The 23,684-nt window shown below is 41.8% G+C and overlaps 1 protein-coding gene across 5 annotated transcripts in view; it reads right to left on the bottom strand.

Moving 5' to 3' along the window:
- Positions 1 to 10,460, bottom strand: part of ADD3 (adducin 3) — a 156,588-nt gene extending 146,128 nt beyond the window's left edge. Inside the window, exon 1 of one of the 5 annotated variants that reach the window (XM_089509852.1) lies at positions 10,361 to 10,460. The gene's annotated coding sequence lies outside the window, so the exon portion shown is untranslated. Of the gene's footprint in view, positions 1 to 3,992; positions 4,081 to 10,360 lie in introns of those variants that run through there. The other 4 variants (XM_089509854.1, XM_089509851.1, XM_089509858.1 and 1 more) reach the window with 4 other exon arrangements.
- Between the last annotated feature and the right edge of the window lie 13,224 nt (positions 10,461 to 23,684).

Raw genomic sequence — 23,684 nt, 5'->3', positions numbered from 1 at the left:
AGCCAACTACTAATAACCATTGCTTTCTAAAATAAACTCAAATAGCTCCCATAATATTTTCAGGAAGACTGATATACAGTACAAAAAACTCTGACTAAACTTTAAATGTGCCTTATAAAACGTAACACTTACCTAACTAAATAAATGCTCCTCACCACCCAGATGAACAGTACCCACCAGCCATCTACTGTGGGCAACCCAAAAACATTTTAAACATTCTGGTTTTGCTGCACATCTAAGACTACCAAAAAAGTATGCCATGCCTCAATGTATGCTTAATAAACTTGCATTAGAATTTGTTGGCGACAAATCAGGTAGAACAGCTATATACCTAAATTCACATCACAATATTTACTAAAGCATAAATGGGAAATGTGAAGCCCTCCAGATGATGTTGGGACTCCTCACAACTGGCCTAAGTTAGCTAGAGTTGATGTGAGTTGCAATACAAAAACATCTGGAGGACCAGAAGTTACCTGCTGTTATAATGGATCTGAAAGGAAACTGACCAAGAGGCATTTGAGTTATTTCGATTGCTCACTCATCTAACATCTGCTCACTAATCAAACTGTAACAGTATTGAAAGGCACCTCATCAATACAAGTATATACTCTGTATAAATATAGGCCACTAGATTCCCTCGCTACATATTATTTGAAACGGAGATACCAAGAAGAAAAAAGCCGTCTTTGTGAAACGTCATTCAATTTTATCTAACAAAATAAGCCAGCAAATTTAATATTGTAATTGAAAAGAGAAAACTGATCAACAAGCTGAGATAAGAGATCAACAGAGATAAGAAAGAATTAGAACATTTTTTTCTTAGAAATGCTGCCACAGTAAATTGAGAAAATATTTACAGTAAATCCCTCCACTCTACAGAGAATATCTTACTTATTATCTCCTACATTTCACTGCAACTCTTATTCAAACTTCCAAAATCTGAACTACTCTGAAAGAGTCCAAACTGCAAACTTTTTTCATTAGCGGCCGAGACAGTGACACTCTTGCTTTTTGATGGTTCAGTGTACACAAACATTGTTTCATCCATAATTTAAAACTATTAAAATGTATAAAATTGCCTTCAGGCTATGTGTATAACGTGTACATGAAACATAACTGAATTTCACATTTAGACTTGGGTCTCATCTCCAAGACATCTATCTCATCAGGCATATGCAAATATCCCAAGGTCCAAAATAAAAAAATCCAAAATACTTTCTGGTCCCAAGCATTTCAGGTAAGGGAAACTCAACCTGTATGTTTCACTTACGTTTCAAGCTTCCAAATTTCAATTAGCTGTTCAGCAGGATAGGATGCTGAATTAGGCTGCAACAATATTCACATTCATGCCTCATTGGATATGGGATGTAGTAGGACACGTTTCCTACACTTGTGCCTTGGGTTGTAAATGGTCTCCAGTGGCCATGAAAGAATTCATCTCCCCTCCTTAATACAAGTAATTTCAGCTTCCCTGCTATACCCATTTGACTACAGGAATGAAAATTATCCATGAAGCCTAACTGGGCAGAACAAAGTAAGAATGGCAACTTTTGCCAGTATCCTTTCCACGGTGAAGTATAAGCATCTTACTTCTGGCACACGGGCGCATAGATAGCTCCAGGGCACAAGTCTTATTATGGCAATGCAATTCTTATCAGTGCTGTTCAGTTTATGCACACAAGTGGCAAACACGAAACACGCACCAATGTAAGGCAGACAAAACCCTTAGCAACAGATGTCCTGAACATGAAGGAAACACAGAGGAAGCAGATGAACAAATTGAGTATTGGCTGGGTATCAGTGCATGGGGACCACACACAAAGAGGAGGAAATAGTGCCAATTAGCTAGAGGCCAGGACATTAACCTGTTTGCAGCAGTTCCAAGCCAACTGGAGATAGCCATTCTGGATACAATTTCCAAAGGATGTGTGAAGGTGACCACATGAGTAACTAGCCCATTAAAAACAGGTCATGCTGAACAAGTCTAACAGTCCAAATGTAAAATACTGGCATCCATTCTGCAAAAGAGAGCCAGTGTAGGGTAGCAGTTTGAGTGTTGTTGGACTATGACCCTGAAGACCAAGGTTTGAAATGCCACTCAGCCATTGAAACCTACTGGGAGACCTTGGGCAAGTCACACTCTCTCAGCCTTAGAGGATGGCAATGGCAAATCCCCTTTGATGAAACTTTTTTAAAAAAGGAACCCCATGATAGGGTTGCATTAAGGTTGCCATAAACCAGAAATGACTTGAAGGCACACAATAACAACAACAACAACTTTCTACAAAAACTGCACCAGTGACCACACATATGAGCAAAGATCGTACCCACCCAGATGATTAAGGTCCAAAACACACTGTGGAAATAATCCAGCCTGAGACCACTTTAAGTGCCTTGGCTTAATACTAGGGAATTCTGGGAACTGTAGTTTTGTTAGACTTTTAGCCTTCTCTGTAAGAGATCGTTCTGGTACCACAATAAACACTGTTTCCCAGGATTCCCTAGCACTGAGACAGGGCAGTTAAAGCAGTCTCAAACTGGATTATTTCTGCAGAGTGTTTTGGACCTAAGAATGATTGCAAATTAGCACAGAAGGCACCAGATCCTGTCTGATCTTGGAAGTTAAGCAGGGTGAGCCCTGGTCACCACTTGGATAGAAGACCACCAAGGAAATCCCAGGCGCTGGAGGCTACATTTCAGAGGAAAGGAAATTTGACAAGACACCCCCACTTGAGTCTTCCTTGCCTGAGAAAACCCTATGAAATCCATGGGGCAACCTGAAGGCAAAAATACAAAAACACACACTTGGGACTTAGAAACCTGAACCCACTCAGGTAGTGCTATTATTATTATTATTATTATTATTATTATTAAGCAGCTTTATTTATATAGCACTTTAAATTTACACAGCGCTGTACATACAATCAATTAAAACAGAGAAAATAAGCCTGCCTGTGGCGTGCATTCTATGAAAGTAATTAAACAGAATACATGTTAGTACACATTAACATTCAATAAAATAAGGGAAACAACAAATTACAAATAACCACAAATTAAAAACAATAACAACACAAATTACAATACCAGGCCTTCCCTAAATAATCCACCTGGGTCTACCATGGAAATGGACTATCACTGAGAAGACCCAAATAGCCCATCCCTTGTCTCTGACTGGCCAATGTTTATCTTCTTAATTGTTCCTGTTATTTTATTACAATGTAACTGGGAATTGGGGGAGGGGATTGATGGGATGTATTTTAATATATGCATATTTTACATTGTATTTAATTTGTTGCCTGCCTTATTTTATCAAACCCTTTCGTGTATTATTTCATATGCGTTATGTTATTATTTCGTGGAATGTACGCAATAGGCAGGTTTATTTTTATCTATTTTGCTGTAAATCTACAGCACTATATAAATAAAGCATAATAATAATAATAATAATAATAAGCTGCCTCTATCCTGCAGGAAAGGTGGCGCATAAATAAAAATTTACTATCACTATTATTATTATTATTATTATTATTATTCCATGAGACCTTGCACCCTGGAATGGGATTCCAAAGTTAGAAATAAATAAATAAATGCACCCTCTTTCTTTCTTTCTTTCTTTCTTCCTTCCTTCCAATGCCTGGTGGGGATGCATTTCCCCCCTTGGTCCTTTCTTTCAGCTTTTCAAGTGCAACACTGAACAAGTAGTTGGGGAAGAGAAGGAGGCAAGGAGAGTCCTTCTCTTGTTATCTTGCAACTATTGTGGACACCACCATCTGCAAAAACACAAACACACACACACCTTCCCTCCCCCCAAAAGCGGGAAGAGACACTGAGCAAACCCTGGCAAAAGGTTCCAAAGGCTCCTAAGCAGCTTCCATGCAAGTTGAACCAATGGACTAAGGAGATGCAGGGAAGCATAAGCCCAGACATACATGCATATATGCAACACACACACGTCCCTTGCAACGCAGGGGCTCAGAACACAGCCTTACCTCCAGCAGCTGCAGCCCCTTTGTGCTTCCCTCTCGCTGCCTCCGCCGCTCTGGCGGGCTCCGCCGAAGAGCAGCAGCAGAAGCGCTAGCCCCGCCCACTCCACCTCCTCCTCCACTCACAGGCGGGGAGAGAAAGAAGGGCGGGGCCTGACCCGGGCTGCGAGGGGGCGGGGCCAAGAGGGCTGACTCACTTTCTGGCAGGAAGAGAGGGAGAGGCTCCTCCTCCTCGTCCTCCCTCCAGAAGCGGATGGCGCACTTTCTGGCAGCGCCCCTCCCTCCCCCAGGCCCTCGCGCCCCTCCCCCCTCCCCCCGCCAACGGCTCTCCCAGTTTGAATCTCACACTCGCCCCCTGGCTTCCCTGAACACAACAATAAACAACAACAATAATGATGTGTTGTTGTTATTTCTTACTCTCCTCTTCCTGTGAATCAAGGAGGGGAACAGCCAGAAGCCTCACACTGTCTCCCCCCTTTCCAAATAAGAATGATAATGATAGTAATAATAAAATATAATATGTTATTTCTTGCCCACCTCTCGCCCTGGATTCAGGCAGGGAGCAACAATTAACAAACACTGACCTCTGTAAAAACACACCTAGGATTGTAGGACAAATAATAATAATAACAATATAAATGTTACTTCTTTCCCGCCTCTCCTGAAGGCTCCAGGCAGGGCACACTACATGTTAGAGAAGATGAGGCACATATTAAAACCACCAATATTTAAAATCCACCCTTTTATTTTAAACTGGCACCCCCTCAGAATTGTTGCTATCCACCCTTGAGTGGATCTTGACCCATGGCGACCCTGTGGATGAGACATCTCCAAGGCTTCCTATGCTCCACTATTCTTCTAAGTTCTTGCAAATTCATACCCATGACCTCCATAATAGCGTCCATCCACCTATCATGTGGCCTTCCTCTCTTCCTACTTCCCTCCACCTTTCCTAGCATTATTGTTTTTTCCCAGTGACTCGTGCCTCCTCATGATGTGGCCAAAATACGACAGCCTCAGTCTTGTCATCTTGGCTTGCAGAGAGATTTGTGGTTTGATCTGCTCTAGGACCCATTTGTTTGACTTCTTGGTTGTCCATGATAACCTCAGCACTCTTCTCAGCACCACATCTCAAATGAATTAATTCTCTTCCCATCTGCTTTCTTAACTGTCCAGCTCTCACACCCATGCATGGTAATAGGGAATACAATGGTTTGTATGATTCTAACTTTCGCGCTCAATTGTATGTCTTTACATTTTAGGATATTTTCTATGGGACGTACTAAAACAAATGATAGTACTTGCCCATAGAGAAACCATACTTACCCACAGAGAATCACACTAAAATACTAGCCCATAGCAACAATTCTCCAATGATTTCCTATGGGCAAGTACGGCTTCACTATGGGCAAATATTCCCCAGTGATTCCCTCCACTCTGGGCCGCATAACAATCTCCAACTCCCAGAATTCCATAGCCTCAAGCCAGGGCAGTTAAGCAGGTTATTATTCCAGTGTGGATACAGCCTCAATGGAAAAGGAGGGGCCCTATTCACAGGTGACACTGCTGAAACCCAAATCCAAACCACACTGCAGAAATAATCCATCTTGAGACCGCTTAACTGCGCTGGCTCAGTGCGAGGGCCCCAGAGCTGTTTGACAGAGAAGGCTCCCAAAACTATGGCTGCAGGCACACTGCAGAATTAATCCAGTCTGAGAGTGCTTTAACTGTCATGGCTCAATGCTCAAGAAACTTGGGATTTGTAGTTTTGTGGCCTCTGTTAGAGAGCTCTGGGGCCACAATAAACTACAATTCCCAGGATTCCCTAGCACTTAGCCAGGTAGTTAAAGTGATCTCAAACTGGGTTATTTCTGCAGTGCATATTCAGCCTACACTTCCCAGGATTCCCTAGCACTGACCCAGGGCAGTTAAAGCCATCTCAAACTAGATTATTTCTGCGGTGCAGATTCAGCCTACAGTTCCCAGGTTTCCCTAGCATTAAGCCAGGGCAGTTAAAGCCATCTCAAACTGGATTATTTCTGCGGTGCAGATTCAGCCTACAGTTCCCAGGTTTCCCTAGCATTAAGCCAGGGCAGTTAAAGCCGTCTCAAACTGGATTATTTCTGCAGTGTGGATCCAGCCTACAGTTCCCAGATTTCTCTAACATTAAGCCAGGGCAGTTAAAGCAGTCTCAAACTGGGTTATTCCTGCAGTGTGTTTTGGATCATGGTTTTGTTTTAGCAACACCCGTAACCACCACCTCAAAGTCTGGCTGCATCCGCACTGCAGAAACAACCCATTTTGACATCACTTTAGCTACCCTGGCTCAGTGCTATGGAATTCCAGGAATTGTGGTTAGTTCTGGCACCAGAGCTCTCTGACAGAGAAAGTCTCACAAAGCTACAATTCCCAGGATTCCACAGCATGGAGCCAGGGCAGTTAAAGCGGTCTCAAGATGGGATTATTCCTGCAGTGCAGATGCAATCATGAAGCCTCCCAGGAGCTGATTAATAGTGTCCATCCATGGCTCACGTTCCCCCTCCCTTCAATATTCAAGGTAGCATTTTAATGGCCAGTTCTGTGGCTGCAGCTGTGGGCCTGTCTTTCCTTCATGCTGACACTCTTCCCTCAGCCTGGAAGCAGCAGAGGTAGCTTTTCTTGCTATGGCTTTATTATGTGAACACACCACACCTTTCGAGGTAAATAAACCTCTTCCAAGGCAAAGTGAGGGGGAAATTAAACGGTTAACCCTTTCCACTGCCTCCTCCTCCATGAAGCTCGCCCACAACCTGCCTGTTTAATTCCCCTTTCCCCTCTCTCAGCTCCTGCAGGCCTCTCTCTGCTGCTGCTACTACTACTACTCCATATTCCCTTCACGTTCCCCCTGCAACTCGCCCATTGTCTCCATTCAAAACCCACTCGCCCAGTTTACCACCCAAATTCTGCCACAGCTGCAAATGCAGCTTCCCAGCACAATCTTCACTTCATCTACACTGCAGAAATCATCCACTTTGACAGTGCTTTAACTGCTATGGCTCCATGCTATGGACCTGCAATCCCCAGAATTCCCTACCATGGAGCCATACTAATTAAAGTGGTGCCAAACTGGATTACTGTTTCTGCAGTGCAGATGCAGCCATGGAACGTATCCTGAAAAGTATCTGAGATGGTAAACATGGATCCAAAACACACTGCAGGAATAATGCAGTTTGAGGTCACTTTAACTGTCCTGGCTCAGTGCTAGGGAATCCTGGAAATTATAGTTTATTGTGGCACCAGAGCTATCTCTGACAGAGAAATATCTCACAAAACTAGGAATTCCTAGTTTACCATTTCATATTGTTTTCAGGATAGGTTCCATGGCTGCATCTGTGCTGCAGAAATAATCCGATTTGACACTGCTTTAACTGCTATGGCTCCATGCTATGGAATTCTGGGGATTGTAGGTCCATAGCATGGAGCCATAGCAGTTAAAATGGGGTCAAACTGGCCGATTTCTGCAGTGCGGATACAGCTTTTACTCTATTTCTTAACACCTCACTCCAACACCCAGCAGGCTGTGAAACCCAGAGGGAGAGGCTACTCATAGGTTTCAATGGGACTGCTATAATGTGGAACTTGGAAATCAATCCCTTTCAGTCACAAGATGACCAGACAAGTCCTCCTTTTCCAGGACATGGCCTACCTTTTCAGTGTTCTGTCCAGGAGGAATTCCAAAAAGTTCTCCATTTTGAGCATCACTAAAGCTAAGCATCGCATTTTGGGCATCACTATACTTATATGACTCTTTTTAGCTTTTATTTCGTAATGTTCTAGTTTTTTTCTGGAATGCCCTCCATTTTGCGGTGCTTTGTCCTCCTTTGGTCAGGGCGACCAGATGTCCTAACCACAAAAAAGGATGAGACACTCCAAAATGGAGGACATTCCAAGAAAAATGGAGGAGATTCCCAAATAAAAGCTAAAATCTGGGTATTCATTTTAGCAACTTTGGAAGGATGCAAGCCTGATTCAAGCATGAGCCCTTTCGCTGGTATTGAATTTGCAACCTTATGGTTTTGAGTGAGTGGCTGCAGTACAGGCATTTAACCACTATGCCACCAGGGCTCGGTGTTTTGTTGTGGTGTGCCTCCAAGTCATTTATTTTTATGGCTACCCTAAGGCAAACCTGTCATTGCGTTTTCATGGCACGTTTCTTCACAGGGGGCTGGCCATGGCCATCCTCTGAGGCCGAGAGGCCACTATCCATGTCTACTCAATAGTATGTAGAGAGGTCTTGTAGCACCTTTGAGACTAGCTGAAAGAAAGAAATTGGCAGTATGAGCTTTCGTAGACTTCAGTCTACTTCCCATACTCAACAGTATGTTCACTGAATAGTAACCATGTATAGGATATTCAATAACCATGTATAGTGCGCCCTTCCCTTACATGGGGGATCTGTTCCAGCCCCCCCCCCCACATAAGGGAAATACTGCGTATGGTGGAGCCCCATTCAAAACAATGGTGCACGTGCGCCATAGCCTCTTCTGGTGCACGACTTTCAAGGTAAGCTGAAAGCCGTGTATGACACAGGCACACTGTATTCTCAAAAGTATCTTAGGTGGGTTACACACCACCCCAAAGTACGTGCTCGGCATGTACTAGGGTTAGGAAGGGGTGTCCTTTCTGGACGTCCCTAACCCTAGTACATGCCGAGCACGTACAAAATGGCAGCGCCCATTCTACATGGGCACCGCCATTTTGACGTAGCGGATGCTTAGCATCCGCACGGCACGGCATGGAAACGACGCCGCAAGTGCACCATTGGCCCCTTGCAACGTCATAACCACGCCGCAAAAAGAACCCACTTTTTGTGGGTTCTTTTTGCGGTGCCGGGGAACCGCGCAGTTTGTCCACTGTGGTTCCCTGGTGCAGCAAACATGGGCGCCGGCAGAGTGCCCTTTTTGGGCGCTCTGTAAAGCGCCTATGTTTACTCAGTATTAATTCTCACTGTGTGTAGCAGGGCTTACTTTCAAGTAAAAGTGCAGCCTTTAAAAAAATATATCAATTTAAGAGTTAATGGTAACCAAGGTCTAAAACACACTGCAGAAATAATCCACCTTGGGACTGCTTTAACTGCCCTGGCTCAACACTACAGAATTCTGGGAACTGTAGTTTTGTGAGATATTGAGCCTTCTCTGCCAGAGCTCTGGTGCCAGAATAAACTACAATTCCGACGATTCCCTAGTTTTGTATCCAAGTACATTCAATTGACTTCAGGTGGATTTAGGTTGTAATTCTATACATGCTTACTTAGTAGTAAATTATGTTGAATGCAATGAGTCTCGCTTATGGGAATCTGGCTCTTCCTTCCAGTTGAGCATATTTACCATTTCAGATAGTTTTCAGAATAGATTCCAAGGCTGCATCCACACTGCAAAAATAATCCAGGTTGATACCACTTTAACTGCCATAGCTCAAGGCTATGGCATTCTGACAGTTGTAGTTTGTTGTGGCACCAGAGTGGACTTCTGGTGCCACAACAAACTACAATTCACAGAATGCCATAGCCCTGAGCCATGGCAGTTAAAGTGGTGTCAAACTGAGTTATTTCCACAGTGCAGATGCTGCCTGTAAGAGGCTTTTTTTGCAGACACTTTACCCACCCTTTCCAGCCCTTCCAGTATGTTCACACTAAACAAGCTTTCCATGTCTCTCTCTCTCACTGGATGCAGTAAACCAGCCAGACACACCCACACTACCTACTACTGTCTATCTTGAGTTTTTCCCTTCATCTCCCCATCCCCTTTATATAACAGGCAGATTCTTCTGGCGACCAAGAAAAACCTTAATAAATAATAATAATACTAATAATAAATACCATTCTAGTATATGGAAGATTGAATACTGCATAGTTTGGGCTAGTTCTGGCTCTTCTTTACCTTCTAAATTAATTCATCACCCCTAATAATATGCTTTTCAAGAAGAAAAAGCCTTGGAGGGTATGGATATTTTGCCAGTTCCCATCATGCCAATATTGAAAATTTACTGTGGTTGAATCTTGACTACAGAAAGGGGGGGGGGGGGGGGAGGTTGCATATCTCCATGCCATTTATAAAAGAAAACATAATCCTGATTTTACTTCCTTCTTCCTCCATGCAAATTTATGTAAATGATCTGTTCAAAAGCACTCTGAGGGTAAGGAAAGGGGAGGTGTCTCTCTCAGTCAGACCATCAAATAACCATCCAAGTCTCTTACATAAAAAGCATGCATCAGAATAGATTCTAAGTAGGGCTGAATATTCCTCCTGCTTTTCCCATCACAACTTGTATATACAGTGTGTGTGTGTGTGTGTGTGTGTATATATATATTTTAAAAGGAATCAAAGCATTCTTACCAGATAGCCTTCCTGGTTCTCCTGTAAGGCTGCCTTTTCCTTTTGTAGGAGTATTAAATCACACAATGCTGCAGAGAAGAGAGAGAGAGATGCACACACTGCAGCAGCAGCACTGAAGCCAAAGGACAGGAAAGTATGTTACTTCCTAGAGAGGCTCTATATTGCCACTAGGCGCTGGCAGAAGCAAAAAGCATTTTCCCCCCTCTGAAAGCTCACTGACTCTGCCTCAACTATTTCCTGCTATCTGGAATACAGGAAAGCTGATCAAAAGACTTGGAGAGGCAGAACTCTGTGCAAAAGTTCAAATTGAGAATTAAGAAGAATAACAATTTAGATTGACAAGGAAAGGAGGGGAATTCATCCAATACATGTTTAGCTGGAGACTTGAAATCTCATAGGCTGCATCTGCACTGCAGAAATGATCTGGTTTAACACTGCTTTAACTGCCATGGCACAATGCTATGGAATCCTGGGAATTGTCGTTTTGGGAGACATTTAACCTCTCTCCAAGAGCTCTGGTGCCATCACAAACTACAAGTCCCAGGATTCCATAGCACTGAGCCATGGCAGTTGAAGCGGTGTCAACCTGGATTATTTCTGCAGTGCAGATGCAGCCATAAACTTCAGATAGATTATGTCCGGGAATGTATAAATAAGGTCAGAGTACAGTTAAGAGATCATGAACCTTAAAGTTTATCATTACACTGATCCATATGTCAAATAAGTGTTTTTACTGTCAATTAAATGTATAATCAGAGATAATCCCAGCTCAGCCATATAAACCCACTGGATGAGCTTGGGCAAGTCACATGCTCTCAGCCTCAGAGGATTTAACAGGAAACCCCCTCTGAAATCTAGCCAAGAAAACCCCATGATAGGTTCACCTTAGGGTTGCCATATGTTGGAAGACTTGAAAGCACACAACAACAGCAACAGTCAAAGATGCTGCAATGCAGTACTAGTGAATAATGCTAAATATAGTTAGAAAATTCATTGGTATTTCACAGGAAAAAAAGACACAATCAAAGGAAGGCAAAACAATCTTAGTTCTGTCACACGGTTTCCATTAGTTTTCATTAATCAGTGGTCCAGAGCAATCCTGTACATGTTTACTCACAAATAACTTTAACTGAGTTTATTGGGCATACTTCCAATGAGAGATTCAAGATTGCATCCTTTGTGCTTACAGTGAAGACACAGAAGAATTCTTTGCCAAATGGCATTGAGATGCTAATTATTTTTACCATTTCTGTTACAAAGAATGCAGTGGAGTGTGGAACACAGTGGTGCCAAGTGTATGTAAAAATCTCTGAAGCAGACATATCTCTGTATGCAATAAATACTGCAGGGTAGTCTTGCAGGAAGAGTAGACCACAAAGGGGAGTTTCTGAAGAATATTATGGCGCAGTACATACCGCCAACAAGCGGCGTACTGGCGCCGATTTTAGGGTTAGGAACTGTGCAGCAACCGCACGGTCCCTAAGGCTAATACGCCATGGCAGCATTACAATGATGGTGCCCCGTGTACATGGGCGCTGCCATTGTGACGTAAGCGACATGTGGCATCCGCACATTGACGCACATCGCTTATGTAACGAGTGCGCCATTGGCACACTCATTACATCCACCCTGCGGCGGAAAAAGAACCTGCTTTTCCCGGATTCTTTTTCCTCCGTAGGGCTTTACTCCAGAGTAAAGTAGGCCGCCAGCAGGCCACCCTTTTCGGGCGGTCTGTCCCAGGCCTATGTTACCTATTGTATATGATTTAGGACAGACATACTGTACAGTCACTGAAATACTATATGCAATAATTAACTTTTTCACAGCAGCTGGTCTGTAATAGCATTTTACATATAAACAATCATACGGTAGTTACAATTACTGCATATATAAACTATGATTGAATGAAGTTGCCCACTTTTTTTCCATTGCTTGATTAGTAGTCCAAAAAAAACCCTGTACACTTATGGACATTATTTGCACAGTAGCCGTGTTCTAATTCTGATGGTGTGATTTCCTGTCCTGATATTGCTACGTCATAAGAAAACACAACGGTGTTTATCACACGGAGGTTTTTGCAGCTTTTTGCAGCTGAGATCTGACATGACTGTGGTTCCAACGATGTGAATTCATGCGATAATATGATGTGTTATCACACACGATTCCTTTCTATGGGGGCTCCTTCCGTGGCGCTTTCACAGTGATTCCAAAGTGACCCCTCATTTTGGTGAAATCGGTAACAAGCGAATTCACAGAAATCGCTTCCAAGCTCTCTTCTATTTCACTCCGAATTGGTCTGGTGTGGAATGCAATTTTGCTTCTGTTCTGGTACACCACCGCCAAACCTCCCGGGTTGAAAATTTCCTATGATGCGGCACTGCAATTTTCCACCATTTCCTTTCGGTGGTCCTTTGACTTTCAGGGCAACTCGTTTTTTGGGAATATATACATGTGTGTATGTGTGTGAATGTGAATATACAGATACAGTCTGTCTGTCTGTCTGTCTGTCTATCTATCTATCTATCTATCTATCTATCTATGTGTGTGTGGAAATTGCTGAAATGGAAGGGAAAATAAAAAAGGGGATGAAGAAGACACAGAAATATTCACAAGGCAAATTATTCACGCAATCACACAATTATGCGAAACAGGGAACAAGAACTTGTGCCCCTTTTCACCCTGGAAATGTACAAGGTCACAATGCTTTCAGACCCCCACTGAGCATGTGCAAGGGTGCCGATTCGAATCATTGAATCCGCATGGTATGCACTGGTGTAGTAATACAATTTGCACTCACTCCGCTTTGCGTAAATCCGCATCACATGATTTGCCTTGGATTCGGTTCCCTCTCAGTTCGGAAGAGCAATGGAAGGCCAACCAGGTGTGATAAAACATTCACATTATAACGTGAATTTGGATCTGAGCTGCAAAAACCTCCATGTGATAAACACCAACAAGTGGAGTATTCACAATATTGTTTGCTTCTAAGTTAGAGGAGTTGTGTTCTTCAGCAAGGGATGAAGCAAAAAATAAAAGCAAAACAACAACAACAACAAAAAACCCATATTAAAATAAGAAGGGCAAGGATTCTGAAAACTTATGACCTGTAAGAAGGAGGTTTTATTATGGTAGCTATGATCGAGTTAACTTATACTTGTTATTTTTGTGTAACTTTGAGACAAACCCCAAACACTAAACTGAATAAGGGACTAAAAAAATTATACTTTCACCTCCCAATCTTTTCTTGGGACCGACCATATCCTATGCCATGCCTTGCAGAAGTATTCATTCCCCTTTGACTTTTCCATGTTCAGTTTTGGTCTGAGTAAATGAATTGAAATAGATTTAATTAGGCTTGTTACCATTTCATGTATACATGATACCAAACAATGTGAAGATGTAAAACATTTTTATTCTGACACACAAGTTAAGTAAACAAAAACAAACTGGAACTTGTTGGTTGCATAAGTATTAAACTCACAAAACCAGTGTTTGGTAAAAGCATCTTTGACAGCAACTGTATTTTAAAGTACAAATACACCCAATAGGACATTCAACTTAATCCTATGTTTATTTGGAAGGAAGTTCCACAGAGTGCAATAGGGTATATTCCCACTTATATCCACAGGATGGGTTGTAGCCTAAAATCATTTTAAATGTGATAGCCCCATACATGAATACTTCCAAAATACACTTGTTTCAGTAAGTGCTCCATAAGGTAGATGTGATTTTCAAAAGGCCACACCACATGGGTCTGCCCTGTTTTACAACAATAAAACTATTTTGCACCTCCACAGTGTTGAACATTTGGTGTATTTCAAGTGGTGACCATGCCAGTTAAATACTTTTAAGTTCCAGATAGTAACTCAACAAAATGTGGAAAGTTTAATGTGGAAGGAGGAGGTGAATATGTCTGTAAAACACCGTGTTTCTACACAAGAAACCATGATTTAAATGTTAATGATTTACATGTTGGGAGTTTCACTTATTGTGATATTTTAAGGTTGTGTGAAACATGATAGTTGCCATATGGATACCACTAAAAATCCTAGTACATGTGTGTCATGTTTACTTTAAAAGGCTCTTAGGCAGTTTGCCAATCCATTTGCAAACTATAATTGTTTGACTGAGTCAGTAGATTCATAGGTATAAACCAATGGCCTGTGGTGCTTTAAAAATCACATCAACCATGTGGAATAGTTACTGAAATAAATGTTTTTTAGCAGCATCTTTGTGTGAACTATGCCATTTAAGCTGGCCCTTTGGCTATAAATCATTCTGTGCATATACTGGTAATGTTGAATTCATTTACTTACTTCCAAGTAAATATAGGCCCGTTCCGCACGGGCAAAAAGTACATGCTCGGCACTTACTAGGATTAGAAAGGGGTGTCCTTTCCAGACGCCCCTAACCCTAGTACACGCCGAGCACGTACAAAATGGCGGTGCCCATTCTACATGGGCGCCACCATCTTGACGTAGCGGACACTTAGCATCTGCACGTCTCGGCGCCATTATGACGCCGCAAGTGCACCAATGGCGCTATGCGGCGTTATAATGGCACCACAAAAAGAAGCCGCTTTTTGCGACTTCTTTTTGCTGTGCGGAGCAGTCGCATGGTTTGGCCGCTGAGGCTGCTCTGCGCAGCAAATGAGGGCGCTTTACAGACAGCCCTTTTGGGCGGTCTGGAAAGCACCATAGAGCCGCACATTTCATTTAGTAAATTTGAGCTTTAAATATAAAGGGACAATTGCTTCTAACATTTCTAAAGAGAAGAGACATACTTTGTCTCTTTAAAAAAAAGGGGGGGGAGCTACTTGCACATAAATCACAAAAGTGGAATTCTGCCATTTTGGAGCATTGTTTGATTTCTATGTAAAAAGGTGATGAGAATGTAATGAGAAATTTATTACGAAAAAGCATTCTCACTGTTATAGAATTATAGAATCATAGAATTGTAGAGTTGGAAGAGACCACAAGAAGAGTTCCTTGACCAAAGTACTTTATAGTTTTTCACACAGCTGTGTATCACATAGCATACATGCCCAGCAATCACTCTAACATGTTCAATGACAATAATAAAAATACCACAATGTTTCCCAGGGACCATTTTTTCAAATCAAAGGCATTATGTTCCAGCTCTTTATATTCTGTTCCCTCTTGCTTTATAGCTTTGAAAGCTATATGGCATACCGCCAGATGTTGTAACGTTGTAAAATGTGCTCTTTGTACAAATGATCCTAAGAAATTTCCTAGGATAATACATGTTGTTGCTGCTGCTAATGACTGTATGTACCAAAAGAGCATCCGTTACTGAGAAATATCTTTCAAATAATAGTTCAAAGCTTTACAGATTGCTATATTGTCTAAGAGCTAAATCACTTTTCCAGCTCAGGCAAGAAATTGTAGGAGAGTTGTCTTTCATCCCTTCATTACCTAATGTTATGTTCTATGATTACTTAGGCAAAGGTTCTCAGTCTTTGGTCTTCTAGATGTTTGTACTGTATTTCATTTCCCAGAAGACCAAGCCAACATGTGTCCAAACACCCGGAGGGTCAAAGGCTGAGAATCACTGTTCTAAGGACTTCAGACTACTTCTCATATGACATAATGTCTTAGATTTAGCCTAAAACATGGCCTCACATTTAGGCCAAGCCATATTGTGATTAATGGTGCTACTGCCATGCATGACATCATGTTGGCACTAGTGTAATGTTTGTCTCCATCCAGCCCATTATCACTTAACTGGCTAAAAGAAAAGATGCTTCAATATGCTTTACCTGTGGTAGGAGATTAGACAAAATGATCATCAAAGTTCCTTCAAGCTCTATCATTCTATGGGGAGGATATTGGTTGCCGGCTAGGTACTTGGTAGCTTCTGGTGCATGGCACATGAACTTGTAGACATTCCAGGTGTCTATTGCAGTGAACAGATAAATCTAGGTCTTAAGTCTGTTACTTTGCTACTGATAGCTGTCCAGCTCCAAAGCAGCAATGGCGCTAGAACTAACTAAAGCATTACCAGTCACACACACCATAAACTTTTCTTGAACTTTCTCAGCTCACTATAGTATCAACCTCCTCCCATTGAGCTAAACCCCTCTTAAACTACTTTTACTCCTTGTCCTTCACACTCTGCCTCTGCCACTCCACTTCTCAATATTCCCTTAGTCAGTTGGTTGAATCCAGAAAAAGATGGAGTCCATACAATCAGTAAAAATAAACCTGCCCATGGCATACATTCTACGAATAATAGCATAATACATATCTGCCTGACAGTGAAAGCTGTTTGACAGTGGAACACACTCCCTTGTAGAGTGGTGGACTCTCCTTCCTTGGAGGTCTTTAAACATAGGCTGGATGTTCCTGCAAGGCAGGGGGTTGGACTGGATGGCCTTTGTGGTCTCTTCTGACTCTATGATTCTATTATTCTAGTCTCTATGTCACAACTATGTTTTGTGAAGACTATTATTTTTTATTTATTTTATTTGCATGCCACCTTTTCCCCAGAGCGGGACCCAAGGCTGCTCCCAAAGAAAGACTTTGTATAACAGCTCTAACCAAGCAAACTTGAAACTTGAAAAAAGAAACTGATTGGAAAAGAAAGGAAGAAATGCATGAGAAACCAGACAAGCTAGAATGGTAATAATCTGCATGCAATTTGATTTATGTCTGTTCGAGGACTAATTTATGAAGGGAAAAATAGCAGCAGCAGCAACAGAAGAAGAAATCAATTATAATTCAGCTTATCTGAAAAATAATGCTATTTGAATTCTTCCATTTAAAATAATGAAAACTGCTTCTGTCTAGTATGATTCCCATATAAGTAGGACCAGTACCTGTGAGACTTGAAAAAATATGTTCTCCTCTAGGTCTTCCAGTGTGACTTTATGATCAGTTTCTACCAAACATCACACATTTCAATAGCGTTCGTTATTATCTGCAGTTTCACATTTTCATGGTAAGTCCAGGAATATATTCTCCACAGATAAGGGGGTCCTATTATAATATAAATGAATACTTATCTCTTTGAGTATCTATCTCTGCCATAGCTTCAAGACTATGAAGACCGTGAAACAAGATCTGAAACCTGGAATGGACTGTGAGTCCTATGAGTGTGTAGTACAGGGTTGTTTTCTTTTTTAAATTAATTTTAATGAACTATTTAATTAAAATATGTCTATGGCCTGTAGTAACATATTTGGTAATAAGGTAGTAGCTGTTGCTAACCTTCCTATGCAATGAACCAAAGATAAGTCCCAAATAAAGTTTAACTAAAGATAATAATTTCTCAGTCTAGAAGACCTCTAGACAGCTCTATGTGGTTCAAGCCTTCTGAACTCAAGAGTTACAGGACAAAAGGGAAAGTCTTGCTGTCTGGGAAAGGCTGAATGACTATTGTAATGGAGGGAAAGAGAAACCAATTAGAAAAACAATTAAAAAGTGAAGAGAACAAACAGTTTACAGTGGGACCTTGTTATTCACTGGGGTTGGTTCTGTGGATAACAAAATCCATGGATGCTCAAGTCCCATTTAATATAATGATAGAACAAAATGATATCCCTTATATAAAATGGAAAATCAAGGTTTGCAATTTGGAATTCATACTTTAAAAAATATATATTTTCATGCCATGGATTCTTGAATCCGTGGATTAAAAAATCTGTGGATAAGAAGGGCTGACTGAATAAGCTTTAGGAATTTGGGCATTTTGGATACTTATTGAAAGTTTTTATTTGATATCGCTTGCGCTCCTTTTCTGTCTTTGTATATGTCTTCCTGTTTGGTATCTCTGGCTTGTTGTCTAGGTAAGGACAGAGAAATGAGACAGCAAGCAAACTATGTGAATTGCTCAGTTAACATCACAGGAGGATAGCCTCGTATGACATGGAGCAGATAGGCCAAAGATTATATATATATTCATATAGTATTTGAGGGCAGGAGATAAGTCTCAGTATTAATTAATATACTCTGTTAACGTGTTGATGAAATTACCTCTTTCAACTATTCACTTGGTAAGTGTACATTTTTGCATATCAAGTATTTTCTGATCTATCTGGTTTGCATGTCTGTACATAAAATGTTTATTAATAGTAAAAGAAATTAATTAAGGAAAAAACAAAGATAAAAGGGCATGTTGGTTATTACCTATAAAGCCCTAAATGGCTCAGGCCCAGGATACTTGAAGGACCGCCTCTCCCTATATAATCCGCCCCGCGCTCTCAGGTCGGCCGGGAAGCAACTCCTGAGGGTTCCTGACACGAGATATTCCGTGACTGCACAGAGGGCGTTTTCTAGCTCAGCCCCGCAGCTTTGGAACTCTCTTCCCGATGAGCTCCACTCGGTTACCTCCCTTGATCTGTTCAGGAAGAAGTTAAAAACTTTCCTCTTCCAACAGGCTTTCCCCCAGATGCTATGAGATCTGCTCTCTCCCGTTGCACCAGCACTTTATGCTAGTTTGTTTGGTTTTATCTTGTAACTTTTTATTCTGTTTTTAATTAATCTGATGTATTGTTGTGGTTTTTATATGAATACTGTTTGTAAATTGTACATTGTGTAGTACTCTGTTGTAACCCGCTTTGACCTCCCAGGAAAAGCGGGCTATAAATAAAAAGTTTATTATTATTATTATGACGGTAATATTATCAGTGCCACACTCTGAGATTCCAAAGTAGATTTGTCATCCATTGCTTACAGGTAGGGATGCCATATCCCGGCGGCCCCCGGGACAAACCCGCTTTTGGGGGGGCCCTGCCCGCCCCGGCCCAGTTCCCCCCCAATTCCGGCCTTTGTCCCAGGCCCAGCCTCCGGGCCAGGCGCGCTCATGCGGTCATTACCACGGCCACTAACGCGGCTGGCCGGCCACCCACCTCCTCCTCCTCCTCCTCCTCCATGGCCGCGCTGCGCCGCGCTCTGCCTCCACCGCTCCTCCTCCACCTCCCCCCAGCGCAGCTGCTGCGCAGCCCACGGCACTTGCCTGGGCCACGGCTGGCAGCAGTGCGCGCTTGCCCCTTTTGTGCGCTCGTGCGCGGAGCTTAAGGGGCAGCGCTCGCCTCCTAAGCCTTCTGGCCAATGGCAGATGAGCAGGGGCTGGCCTAGTTTCCAGCCCCAGTCTGCCATTGGCCAGTATCAGGAGCTTTGGAGGAGGAGGAGGCGGAAGCAGAGGAGGAGGAGGAGTAGGCAAAGGAGGAGGAAGAGGAGGCAAAGGAGGAGTAGGCAAAGGAGGAGGAAGAGGAGGCAAAGGAGGAGGAGGAGGCGGCGGTGGCGGTAAACGAGGAGGAGGAGGTAATGGAGGAGGATAGGCCTCTGGGCAAGGGGGAGGGAAAAGTTTTTTTTATTATTTTTAAACATATACAACCCAGCCTTGGTTTTTTATTTTATTTTATTTTATTTTATTTTTAAATATATTCAACCCAGCCTTGATTATTTTATTTTATTTTATTTTTGTTATTAAATAATAAAGTGTCCTCCATTTTGACCATGTCTAAGAAACATGCATTTATATTAACATTTTTTAAAAAGTCATTATTTTTTTGGTGTGTCCTCCACATTAAAAAAAATGTGTCCTACATTTGTAAATCTTGTCCTACATTTGTCCTGGTTTGGAGCTCCTGACTTATGGCAACCCTACTTACAGGGGCCTTTATTCCATCACCAAACAGGAAACCTTTCTAGCTGGAATTGCTGCTAGGAAACCCAATGTTATTGAGCATGAGCTCCATAAAATCTTATTACCAACTATAGGATAAAATAGTATGAACATTGCATTGTAATAGTAAAAATTAATAAAAGTTACATTTAAAAGTACAGATATGTTAAAATATTTTTTATCTCCAGTGAGATGCACCATCTTCAAACTTACTTCTCCTGCAGTGCCAAGTTAAAAACGATCTTTTGAGCTATATTCTAAATATAAGGTGTAATACTTATAAAATATAACACCATCCATTTTTAATTAGGATGAAATGTGATTTATCGGTCTTTTCTTATAATACAGTTGAGGCACGACACAGTTTTCACTTGTGTTAAAGGGTGGGCGGTGCAGAGGGAAACATGGAAGGTAGCCACAGCAGTTAATACTTTTTAACACGTGTTTCTCTCTCCCTTTGATTCCCTATTGAGGTTCATATTAATTGCCTAGTAGACATAGGCCCTGTACAAATGGGCCGTTTAGCATGTCCTGGAGACGTACTAGGGTTGCCTCGGGGCACCGTTTCTGGATGCCCCACAACCCTAGGACGTCACCAGGACGTCACACCTGTTTGGCGCCATATACACGGCTGTGATGTCACTGCTGTGCGCCATCCAGATGGGCGCACGTGGCAGTGACATGCTCGCGCCGCCGCAGGAAGTTTGCAGCGGCGCTAAAAGGACCTGCTTTTCAGAGCTCCTTTTCTTTCCGTGTAGTCACGCTGCGCAATTAGGTTGCTGCGGTGCGGTTACGCGGAAAAGAGAGGTGGCTCCCGGCTGCCTCTTTCTGGCGATCTGTATCCCGCCCTAGTTATTGTGTGGCATAGGGATGTAGTAAAAAAGTTAAATAAAATTTCCTGTGTGTTTTGTAAATGTGGCTTTTCTCAAGTCTCCCTCACGAGAATTCCCTCTTGTGAGCTGTAGTTGTATGTGATTTTAGGCAAGAAATACATACCTAATCATTGCTATAGGAATATAAATAATAAAGGCTATATGAAATTAATTAAACTTTGAATGCATGATTTTTTCAATTGAGTTCATTAGATTTTTCTAACCCTAAATAACATGCAATTAAATGTCTAGGTAGTTGCACAGTTAATTAAAATAACACCACAAATTTCAAGACATTCTAGAGTATTCCAACAGCACCTGAAATATTTTGATTATCTGATTTCCAAGTTGTTTCATGACCTTTGCAAAACCAAAGTATCTGTTATTAGATGTACTGGCAAAACCTTACCCTGCCTTTTCTCTTTGACTGCTGCTCAGCTGAGTATCTCTCTCCCTCCCTCCCTTCTTGTCTTGTGGGAAGAAGAAAACAGTAGCTTATAAAAGAGGGATCCTCTGTTTTATTTCCTGGCAACATGGCTACTGCCATCCTGGTTACTGCTGGCAGCTCTGCCACTGCATTCCTAATGAGATAGACCAATTGTGAAAAGAAAGGTGCAAAGCCAGTTGACTAGGATGTCAGTACCTCCTGGGATTAATGCCAGTGTGCTGAAGGGTCACAGGGCAGATTTTACATTTAAAAGGGTACCTCTGGTCCAAAGCACACTGCAGAAATAATCCAGTTTGTGACCACTTTAACTGCCCTGGCTCAGTGCTAGCGGATCCTGGAAATTGTAGTTGATTGTGGCACCAGAGCTCTCTGACAGAGAAAACTAAATGCCTCACAAAACTACAGTTCCCAGAATTTCCTAGCACTGAGCTAGGGCAGTTAAAGCGGTCTCAAACTGGATTATTTCTGCAGTGTGTTTTGGACCTCAGTGCTCTATTCTGCATTCTGGTGTTCCTCCAGCACCAGTGCTCTTTTTTGGTGGGAAGGGAAGGATATACCCTGCGTAATACTGTATCCATCTAAGCAGCAATGTGAATTCCAGGTACACTTGCAAATCAAAAGTTACTGGCTGACTCCTAAATCTAGTTTCATCCCCACTGAGTTCCATGCAGAGCTTATTTCCAATGCAGCCTACATTTTCCACAGAAGAGATTACACCAGGTTCAAGTTACTGGAAGCAAAATTCCAAAGATTATGAAAATAATCAAGCATATTTTTTTACTCTTTTGTACTACTACTACTACTGTTCCAATCGTTTTACAGCTCATATCATGCCAAAAAACCTAGTTCTCATTTCCTGCTAGCCCCCGCAGGGCAGGAAAGAACATCCTGTTCTTATAATAACATTGGGGGGGGGGGGGAATCAAATCAATTTGAATCTATATGAAAATAAAAGACAATTCTAATCCTGGTTTCGGATTATATAAATGTAATAAGTGCAAAACAGACCTCTTTGAATCTATTGTTTATAAACTCGTAGCCTCACAGAACCTTAGGTTGAGAGTTCATATCAGTCCAGCAGTGAAAATATCCAGGTGTTATCTTCTGAGTACTAATTTATGAAGTTGAAAGAAGGCAACACCTACATTTAGGATGCATCTTGTTCAGTTCTTTCTCCAGGAATCCAATGATGGGGGAACAGAATTACAGCAGTAGGGGGACTAAAGGAAGGACAGTAAGAACAATTCCAGTTCAAGGTCTTGGGCTGGACAGTGGGATTCATGCTGATTCAGTCACTTTGTAAGGGAAGTGCTTGAGAGCAATCCCATCAGAATCTTTTGAAAAACATATATTTGGAAAGGAAGGGACAAATTGTCCCACTCTGATTACCAAGAGTGTAAAGTCTGTATAAAAAAAGCTTAATGCATCTAGCTTTTAACTGCAAGGCTAAATCAAACTCCTATTCATTTTACCATATATGTTCCGGGCGAAAAGGCATGTCAAAGAGTGAGTAGTCCATCTTGCTATAGAGGTTGGGGTGATCAGCAGTAGGGCTGCCCTGCAAGACCAGTGAGTACTGTTAAGATGGGATAGGAAGAGAGCCTTTTATTAATTAAAAATGACCCATGGTAAGGTTTATGTTCCAACAACATGTACTGTATAGGAAATATAAAAAGCACTATTAGTACCATATGAAAATATGCCTCTGGGGTACTATCCTAAATTACGTATTTGGATGTGCACTCCATTGTAATCATGAGAGCTTACTTCCACACACTATGTTTAAGTGATCTATCTCAAAGGGAAGTTCTCAATTATTTTTAAACACATGCTTTTAAGTATCCTTAAAGGTGAGACATGTTTACTTTCCCATTCTCTGTAACAGTGTCCCCACCCTTTCCCCAAACTTGACTGATCTAAGCAGATGCAACTTACCATGTCCATCAAAGAGGATAAGTATGTACCCTTTTGTATGCTTGTTTATTTTATCAGGCTTCACTTTGATCAAGAACGTCTCTCTCCCAAGAGGGGACAGCCTTGTTTTCCCAATAATTAAGGAAAATTAATTGTGGATTTATTAGCTGTGTAGACTAGAATTATCCAGAAACGAGTCCTGTTAGGGACTTGCCTATTTGCTTTCATTGTTACCTTTCCCCCTTCCCCACATTAGCATTTCCCATTTTTCAGCCTGCGTCAATACCGCTGATCTAGATGTAGCAAATTATTTACATTTGACAGGCCAACCAGCTCTGACGCAGCAGAACAGGCACTAAATCTGTCTGAAATGTTGGAACTTTTTCTTTTCTCCTCCCTACAGCTGTCTGTGTCACCCAAAAACTACCTCCAGAGGATTTCC

Source organism: Sceloporus occidentalis, unplaced genomic scaffold, assembly GCF_023333645.1.
Source record: "Sceloporus occidentalis isolate IW3139 unplaced genomic scaffold, rSceOcc1.0.p SCAF_2, whole genome shotgun sequence".
NCBI lineage: Eukaryota > Metazoa > Chordata > Lepidosauria > Squamata > Phrynosomatidae > Sceloporus > Sceloporus occidentalis.
Note: the sequence above shows the minus strand (reverse complement) of the source record. Positions and strands in the feature narration are given on the sequence as shown.